The 9,347-nt window shown below is 41.2% G+C and overlaps 1 long non-coding RNA gene across 2 annotated transcripts in view; it reads left to right on the plus strand.

Moving 5' to 3' along the window:
* The first annotated feature begins 262 nt into the window (after positions 1-262).
* LOC113463932 (uncharacterized) overlaps positions 263-9,347 on the plus strand; it is a 92,520-nt gene continuing 83,435 nt past the window's right edge. For both annotated transcript variants that reach the window (XR_003388765.1, XR_003388766.1), the window contains exon 1: positions 263-397. This is a non-coding gene — a long non-coding RNA (uncharacterized LOC113463932). The remainder of the gene's footprint in view (positions 398-9,347) is intronic.

The raw sequence follows: 9,347 nt of genomic DNA on the forward strand, positions 1-9,347 counted from the left end.
AATATATATGGATAAATTTTGTAACATAATATAATAGGAATCATTATGTTTATATAGACATGGTAAAAGGCATATGTTATATGTAATAATGTGCATTACATTCATACATATTTAAGTACATATGCGAACCGGAAATGACGCTTAATCGAAAATAAGCGCAGGCCGCAGACGCGTGCCGGTGAGCAGTGGTGGGAGGGCGCTCGTGATTTGAGTCTAAAGTCTGAACCTGTCCACGGATACGTGATTACGTAACTTACCTATTTGCGTATTATCCTTCGCTGCGTAATAAGAAGGTCAGTTCAGTACGTGCAGGTGTTAAGTGTAGTGTTTCTTCTATTTTACATCGTATCGTGTGTGATTCAAGATTCAAAAGACTTCGAATTACAATTTGCATACTGTAAGTACTTAAATACATCTTCGATAGATTGTTATTAACAAGGTTATCAATTAGGAAAGTGTATCTGCATGCAATGTACTTGAATCCGCGATTTCATAACCTCATTTGTACTTAACATTAATGTCTTGGGTATGGGAAAAATATATTAACAGCAAGTGGTTGTGCAAAGGATGTTTCTACTGATTGAGGTTAAGTATTGATATGAAAATCATTCTGAATCTCTTGTTTCATATTTAAAGCGTAGCTATAAAGTCCAATTTGAAACCGTATTTTACAAGTTTTTATTTAACTTCACTTGTCCGTTTGTGTCGTGAAATCTTGTGAATCGATTCTGAAAACTTTCCAATGTTCGATTGACTTGGAATCTTTTTGTTTTATTTGCTATTTCTTGAATATCTTCTATATGGTTAATTTCCTATTGTATCTCATTTCGTCGATATCTCCAGGTTTCAATCAGGATACTCGACATTGATTCCTAATCGTCGATTTAATTTGAATTTCAATTCATATCAATTATTATAATCATGATTTTCGTTAGCTTGAAATAAGTATAAGGTTTCATGAAACTCCATTAGAAAGTAAAGTAAATAAGTTATTTTTCTACAATTTTAAAATAATTTAAAAAATCATATAAAATTACAGGAAAATACGTCAATGGGTAGAACAGAAATCAGGATACTTATCATTAATTGTGAACAAAAATTGATTTTCTCCAAGCAAAGATAAAAGGAACGTGGCGAAGAATTTTTAAAAAAGAAAATACCAGTTTTAATCCGATATTTAATGCTGTTTTATAAGTGACAGTCGCCCGTGAAATTTATCGTTTGATACTAGTAACACGTCTCGAAGTTCTGTGAAAGCGTATTCGTTTTGAATTCGAATCAAAGCGGCGTTTCCTTGCTCGTGCATTCCCATCGGTCGCACAAAAACCACGGACCAACTCTAATATCGATTCCGCTGTAATTTCACGCTTGGAACGATTATGGCGCGACAGCTGTAGAACGTCACACACCGCGCCGATACCGCATCGGTCCCCGATATGTGATCCGATACGATACGATACAACATTTTTTCCCCCGTCGTTCTTATTCCATCTTCCACCGAAAATATTAGTCAATTTTTCCCGGGCAATATCACGTTCGACATTATTAAGGCGAATGACTCGATTTCTACTCACTGCCGTTTTTTTCTATGATTTTATGTAACATCTTAAAATAATGGGAAATTGGACGTATTCTTGAAAACGTTACTTGCAGCGTTGAAGTAAAATTGCATTTTTCCGACTGTGTCGTCTAATTTTGAAACGGGGTCGAAAGCTCGCAATTGCTGTGCGTTTTATCAAAACCCGTTGTACTGCGTAACTCACGAATCGGAATTTATAGTGTTACATTCTTACGTCGGTCATTCACGGACACCGCGCAGCGGAATTTTATTACATACTTTCGGCAAAACGTAGACACCGCGGTATGAATACCAATGGGTTTAGACAGGCGTCTTCGTGCGCCCGCAATATTTATGAGCTCGCTGCGACACCACTTCGCCGCGGATATTTTCCGGCGCAAAGTGCGATTCCGCATTCCCAGCTGCATCGGGTAATGGGTTCTTTGTCGGAAAGAAAATGCAGCAAATTTGAATACCGTTACCTGAATTCCTACCTACATTAATTCACTTACAGAGAAGGAAACGCTACCACCGATACTTCTTCTAGTGCTTAGCACTATACTTTTTCAATGATATTTATGTTTCTTATATTTGAGTACGATTTGGTGTTAGGTACTTCAGTTTTGTTACTTTCATTTTATTTTTTATAACAGGATTTAATCATTAAATACATTTATTAGATTATTTAAATGAGATTGATGTCGATTTTATAAATTTGCATAATTTTTCATTCAAGAATTTTTTAGTATTTGTGCACGGGGTTGTAAGAGGTCACATGTAATCGCTTCGAGTTTCATTCTGTGTCGTATTCACTAGCACACATCACTTTGAATAAAAAGATGGGTAGGATCCTTTGCGACGCGTTAGTTGAAATTTCCCAGAGGGATCGCGCGAAAACGCAGACACGGCATTTCCGAAAAATCAGTGGGAGGCTGCGGCCGGCCGCGGGCGAGGTATCGGTGAAACTTTCCCCCGGACGTATTGACGCTTTCCGCGGAAAATTTTCCGCGGCCCGTTTCCACTGCCGGCGTTTCGCGCACAAAAGTTTCCGCCGCGGGACGCGTCGGTGAACCGCAGCGTCAACCGGCGCGAGATGAGAGTGAACCCCGTGTGTTTCATTGCTTTGAGTAATGAAACACGATTCTTTTTATTATAATTGTACTCCTGTGGTAGGAATAGGAATGTGATGGTAGTTTCAGTCGTTTTGGATATAATTTAAGAATCTACTGTGATTCCAGTGTTATCGGATGGCATAAATGATTTTATTAACATTTATTTCTAATCATTTTTAATATAAATCAGAATGATGTTGCACGTAAAAGGACATTTATAAAAATACGTTGTCACTTCATTCCCTTTGGAGAATAGTATTGAAAATTTACATCATTAAATATTCTAAGAGAATTTGTAAAAATACATTTCATCCCTGTTCACCCCCTTAAAGAAATGATTGACATAAAATCGCTTTTTGATGTCAGGTATTTATATACAAAATTTGAAGATTGACGGAGGAATGAGCGTATTTTATACATGAAGACTTAAAAATGTGATCAAGGATTCGTGAAATTTGATCTAAGCGAATGTTCACCAGGGATTTTGATCAAATATTCATCGGCAGGTGTAGTTGTAAAGTCCCGTGTTATCCGCGGTTCTTCTCTCAATCCCGGTAACGCGAAGTTGCTCGTCATCAAAGAGCTTGTCGTACAAGCACGAAGCCGAGCGCGAGGGGAGGGAAATAGTCGGGCGTTTGGGCGAAGTAGGTGACAGGGAAGAGGGTGGCTGCGGGCAAAGGGTAGAGAATCGACGAAGGTTGAATCGGGAGTGTGTAAGAAGGGGGCGGCGGGACGTTTCTTGGAGTAAACTTAATTAGTGGGAGGTACTTCCGAGCTCTGACATTTGGCAACGAGCCTCTAAATCTCGAAGAGGAACGGCAAACGGGAGAAATGTGCACTGTTCCAGATTGCATTCTCGCCGAGGACGCAATCATCCGTCGACGCGCGTCCGTGTGGCCTATGCGCGTCTGTAGTCGCGGCGAAATCTCTCTCGATCGTCTTTCCAACAATGAAGCCCCTCGGTGAGACGCGAACTGCATTGTTATCCGCGCGGTTTTACGCAACGCGTAACAACGAAAGCGTGCCGGGATTCCGGGATTCTTGCGAAGTTCGAGGACGCGTCTGACGTACCGGCGTACTGTCGCGACTTCTACGAGCTCCCCAGGCATTTATTTTTACGTCAAAGAAGAGACTGAGAAACGATCTTCCGCCTTGACGTCAATGGGTAGAACAGAAATCAGGATACTTATCATTAATTGTGAACAAAAATTGATTTTCTCCAAGCAAAGATAAAAGGAACGTGGCGAAGAATTTTTAAAAAAGAAAATACCAGTTTTAATCCGATATTTAATGCTGTTTTATAAGTGACAGTCGCCCGTGAAATTTATCGTTTGATACTAGTAACACGTCTCGAAGTTCTGTGAAAGCGTATTCGTTTTGAATTCGAATCAAAGCGGCGTTTCCTTGCTCGTGCATTCCCATCGGTCGCACAAAAACCACGGACCAACTCTAATATCGATTCCGCTGTAATTTCACGCTTGGAACGATTATGGCGCGACAGCTGTAGAACGTCACACACCGCGCCGATACCGCATCGGTCCCCGATATGTGATCCGATACGATACGATACAACATTTTTTCCCCCGTCGTTCTTATTCCATCTTCCACCGAAAATATTAGTCAATTTTTCCCGGGCAATATCACGTTCGACATTATTAAGGCGAATGACTCGATTTCTACTCACTGCCGTTTTTTTCTATGATTTTATGTAACATCTTAAAATAATGGGAAATTGGACGTATTCTTGAAAACGTTACTTGCAGCGTTGAAGTAAAATTGCATTTTTCCGACTGTGTCGTCTAATTTTGAAACGGGGTCGAAAGCTCGCAATTGCTGTGCGTTTTATCAAAACCCGTTGTACTGCGTAACTCACGAATCGGAATTTATAGTGTTACATTCTTACGTCGGTCATTCACGGACACCGCGCAGCGGAATTTTATTACATACTTTCGGCAAAACGTAGACACCGCGGTATGAATACCAATGGGTTTAGACAGGCGTCTTCGTGCGCCCGCAATATTTATGAGCTCGCTGCGACACCACTTCGCCGCGGATATTTTCCGGCGCAAAGTGCGATTCCGCATTCCCAGCTGCATCGGGTAATGGGTTCTTTGTCGGAAAGAAAATGCAGCAAATTTGAATACCGTTACCTGAATTCCTACCTACATTAATTCACTTACAGAGAAGGAAACGCTACCACCGATACTTCTTCTAGTGCTTAGCACTATACTTTTTCAATGATATTTATGTTTCTTATATTTGAGTACGATTTGGTGTTAGGTACTTCAGTTTTGTTACTTTCATTTTATTTTTTATAACAGGATTTAATCATTAAATACATTTATTAGATTATTTAAATGAGATTGATGTCGATTTTATAAATTTGCATAATTTTTCATTCAAGAATTTTTTAGTATTTGTGCACGGGGTTGTAAGAGGTCACATGTAATCGCTTCGAGTTTCATTCTGTGTCGTATTCACTAGCACACATCACTTTGAATAAAAAGATGGGTAGGATCCTTTGCGACGCGTTAGTTGAAATTTCCCAGAGGGATCGCGCGAAAACGCAGACACGGCATTTCCGAAAAATCAGTGGGAGGCTGCGGCCGGCCGCGGGCGAGGTATCGGTGAAACTTTCCCCCGGACGTATTGACGCTTTCCGCGGAAAATTTTCCGCGGCCCGTTTCCACTGCCGGCGTTTCGCGCACAAAAGTTTCCGCCGCGGGACGCGTCGGTGAACCGCAGCGTCAACCGGCGCGAGATGAGAGTGAACCCCGTGTGTTTCATTGCTTTGAGTAATGAAACACGATTCTTTTTATTATAATTGTACTCCTGTGGTAGGAATAGGAATGTGATGGTAGTTTCAGTCGTTTTGGATATAATTTAAGAATCTACTGTGATTCCAGTGTTATCGGATGGCATAAATGATTTTATTAACATTTATTTCTAATCATTTTTAATATAAATCAGAATGATGTTGCACGTAAAAGGACATTTATAAAAATACGTTGTCACTTCATTCCCTTTGGAGAATAGTATTAAAATTTACATCATTAAATATTCTAAGAGAATTTGTAAAAATACATTTCATCCCTGTTCACCCCCTTAAAGAAATGATTGACATAAAATCGCTTTTTGATGTCAGGTATTTATATACAAAATTTGAAGATTGACGGAGGAATGAGCGTATTTTATACATGAAGACTTAAAAATGTGATCAAGGATTCGTGAAATTTGATCTAAGCGAATGTTCACCAGGGATTTTGATCAAATATTCATCGGCAGGTGTAGTTGTAAAGTCCCGTGTTATCCGCGGTTCTTCTCTCAATCCCGGTAACGCGAAGTTGCTCGTCATCAAAGAGCTTGTCGTACAAGCACGAAGCCGAGCGCGAGGGGAGGGAAATAGTCGGGCGTTTGGGCGAAGTAGGTGACAGGGAAGAGGGTGGCTGCGGGCAAAGGGTAGAGAATCGACGAAGGTTGAATCGGGAGTGTGTAAGAAGGGGGCGGCGGGACGTTTCTTGGAGTAAACTTAATTAGTGGGAGGTACTTCCGAGCTCTGACATTTGGCAACGAGCCTCTAAATCTCGAAGAGGAACGGCAAACGGGAGAAATGTGCACTGTTCCAGATTGCATTCTCGCCGAGGACGCAATCATCCGTCGACGCGCGTCCGTGTGGCCTATGCGCGTCTGTAGTCGCGGCGAAATCTCTCTCGATCGTCTTTCCAACAATGAAGCCCCTCGGTGAGACGCGAACTGCATTGTTATCCGCGCGGTTTTACGCAACGCGTAACAACGAAAGCGTGCCGGGATTCCGGGATTCTTGCGAAGTTCGAGGACGCGTCTGACGTACCGGCGTACTGTCGCGACTTCTACGAGCTCCCCAGGCATTTATTTTTACGTCAAAGAAGAGACTGAGAAACGATCTTCCGCCTTGTTCATATTTACAATAAGTTAATTAATTTCATCCCTCGAAGCGGTGCAAGTTTCTCGGTAAGACACACCGTTGCTACGTAATCGCGTATAGTTGTAGCATTAATGGAGCCGGAACTCAGTTTACAAGTATTAAAGCTTTGTCTAATCTTGCTTGTCGCGATGTTGCTGCGAGTTAAACAACTTTTAATTGAATTCCCTCGTCCCGGATCAGTTTCTTATCAGCCGATTTAATTTGTTTCGCGAGCTCCGCTAAAAACCGAAATTCATTATTTCTAAGCGCGTCGCAATTACACGGAAGGTTACACGCCGCACCCGGAGTCCCACTTTCAATTTTCCCCTCATCATTTTCCAATCACCGAGGAATTTTTCCCCCGAGCGCGGCGGCGTCCGTCGAACGGTTCCCTCTCGAGCCATCGCCTTAATCCGAGCTCAATTCATCAGCCGGAAGTTGGTCTTGCCCCGTTATCCCCGCGTCAACCGGAACCCTATAACACAGGGCCGCGTTAATCCACGGTAGGTCAACCGAAATCTCTTCTAAGCCTAAAGGGTCCGGAGAATCGTGCACGGTCAAAATCGCCTGCCTGCGTCCCACGGCACTTTTTCCGAACGGTCGTCGAACTCCGTCCTCGAATTTTCAGCTCTATTGAAACCTCTCAAAATGCTTATAACACCGCTTTCACTTGTCTCTTCATCATTCCACATTAATACGTATTTCTCCTGCAGTAAATTTATAATGAATCTTACACGTTGCTCAGTCTTACGTAGCGTTTATGCAATCATATTTTAATCTGAAATACGATAGGTATAGATTGTTATTGGAAATGGGGTAGATAAATAAAATATAAACGCAGTGAATTAACTTTAATTCTGTACTTTATTATTTTTCACTTAAGAGCAAGGACCGTCTTTACTCTCCAGATTGCTCCAGGAGACTAACCGACCGATTACGAAGCCTAAATCAAACCGTCACCCAACGACAAGGGATATCGGTTCTGCGTACCATCAAACATTGTTTATGTTTGACATCCGGTCCAGGTCCTCTGGATCATTTTTGATAACATTGATTATTTAAAGTTAAATAATCCAACAATTGTAAAGCAATAGGTATGAAAAATGCTTATTTCTGTTTCCTGTAGTAAAAATTTTCTCAATAAATTCTGCACGCAGAAATAGAAAAATTGTAAAGGGTATGAGGACAGGTTTGCTGTTCGTTTTCCTCTGAAAATTAAGTTCTGTCGACTCATTTATAGTACGGTCTCGTTTCACCCGAAGCCTTTTACGGGCACGCGTTTTATCGTGAGTGTTTCTCGCCGATAAGAATACCGTTTCGCTAGACAGGCTGCTCGTCACCATGGTTTTTTTATACGTCCACGTGAAACGAACACTCGCAGTGTTCCCGAGATCAAACGATGTTTGTCGGCGGTCAACTCCGTTCGGCGCGAGGTTTTATGGTGGTCGACGTTTGATGGGAATATTCTGGCAAGTGTCAGGCCAAGTTTCATGCGTTTCCGATGCCCCGGCGCGATAAACTGGAAAATAGCTCGACGTTACTCTTCGTGACAGATCGTCACGGCTGACAATCGTTAAGTTTTTCCAGCTTTCCATTTACTATAGTAACGGTCCTATCTTATGGTCGTAGTTGTACAACGAGACAATGGATACAGGCGCGAGTATTTTTCGTTGCAAGTTACTTGTGACCTAAAAACGGTCTAAATACATGTACGAGAATGTGAAAGGTCTGTGACAGGACATTCTGGGTCGCAGACTTCTTGCTAACTGAAAAGCACAAGGCTAAGGCAAATTATTTTCATGGAATATTTTCAGAATAAAATAGATTAGAATTGCTTTGTCACGCAAGGAATATAATGAATCATGAGAATTTATCTTGCCAATGGAAGTCGACCAGTCTTTCAATTGTTTAGCCATTAAAGTACACGGTTCTTCTTTCTTGGAAGTTCCCAAGGAGACCCGAGCCCTATTTTCTGTCCGTCTAAATGGACGATGAACGAACAATGACGCCGGATGCAAATCGAGGGCGTGCGGGGTGATATTTCACTCTTTAAAGCTGCGAGTCACCGGAGCTTTTACAATTGTCCGTGCCACGGTATCATTAAAGTGACACTCCCCGCGGACTATTAATGCCGACCATTACGAGAGTAACGACACCCCTTCGAGGGAACATTAATGCCCTTCTAGTAACAGGAGTATCTTTCTCTCTGATTCCATCTCCCGCGCGCCGTAATAACTGGTTAATTTGTCTGTCTATAAAACTGCATACATTTCCAACTTTTTTTCCTCTCTCGTTTACTGCCAGATTCATCGAGTCATCGAGACGTCGGATGTTGATTCATTAGTACTTACCTCGAAGTGAATCAGTCCTCTTTTATACGTATTGTCTGACATATCGTCGACTAGTACTACTTGCTAACTAACTCGCGTTTCAGCGAGCGTTTTGCTTCTGTTTTATTAAGGATGTATTGGCTATACAGTGCCATAGTTATATAAATATAATTTATGTAAATATTAATTTATGTAATATATCCCAAAAGTTTATGTACCTTAGAAAAACGCATTTCCTATAATTAAAAAGAAATCAGACGTCGGAAGAATAATGCTAATAATAAATAGCTACGTGCTAAAAAGTATTGAAGGAAATATCCAATTAAGTATTGACGCTGACGAAAAATTTTTTTCTTCAAAATTTCGAAAAATGCTTCAAATAAAAGTTCTTTTCCTTCTAATTT

The sequence above is a fragment of the Ceratina calcarata genome, unplaced genomic scaffold (genome assembly GCF_001652005.2).
Source record: "Ceratina calcarata isolate Rehan_Ccalc_2016 unplaced genomic scaffold, ASM165200v1 scaffold197, whole genome shotgun sequence".
Classification (NCBI taxonomy): Eukaryota; Metazoa; Arthropoda; class Insecta; order Hymenoptera; family Apidae; genus Ceratina; species Ceratina calcarata.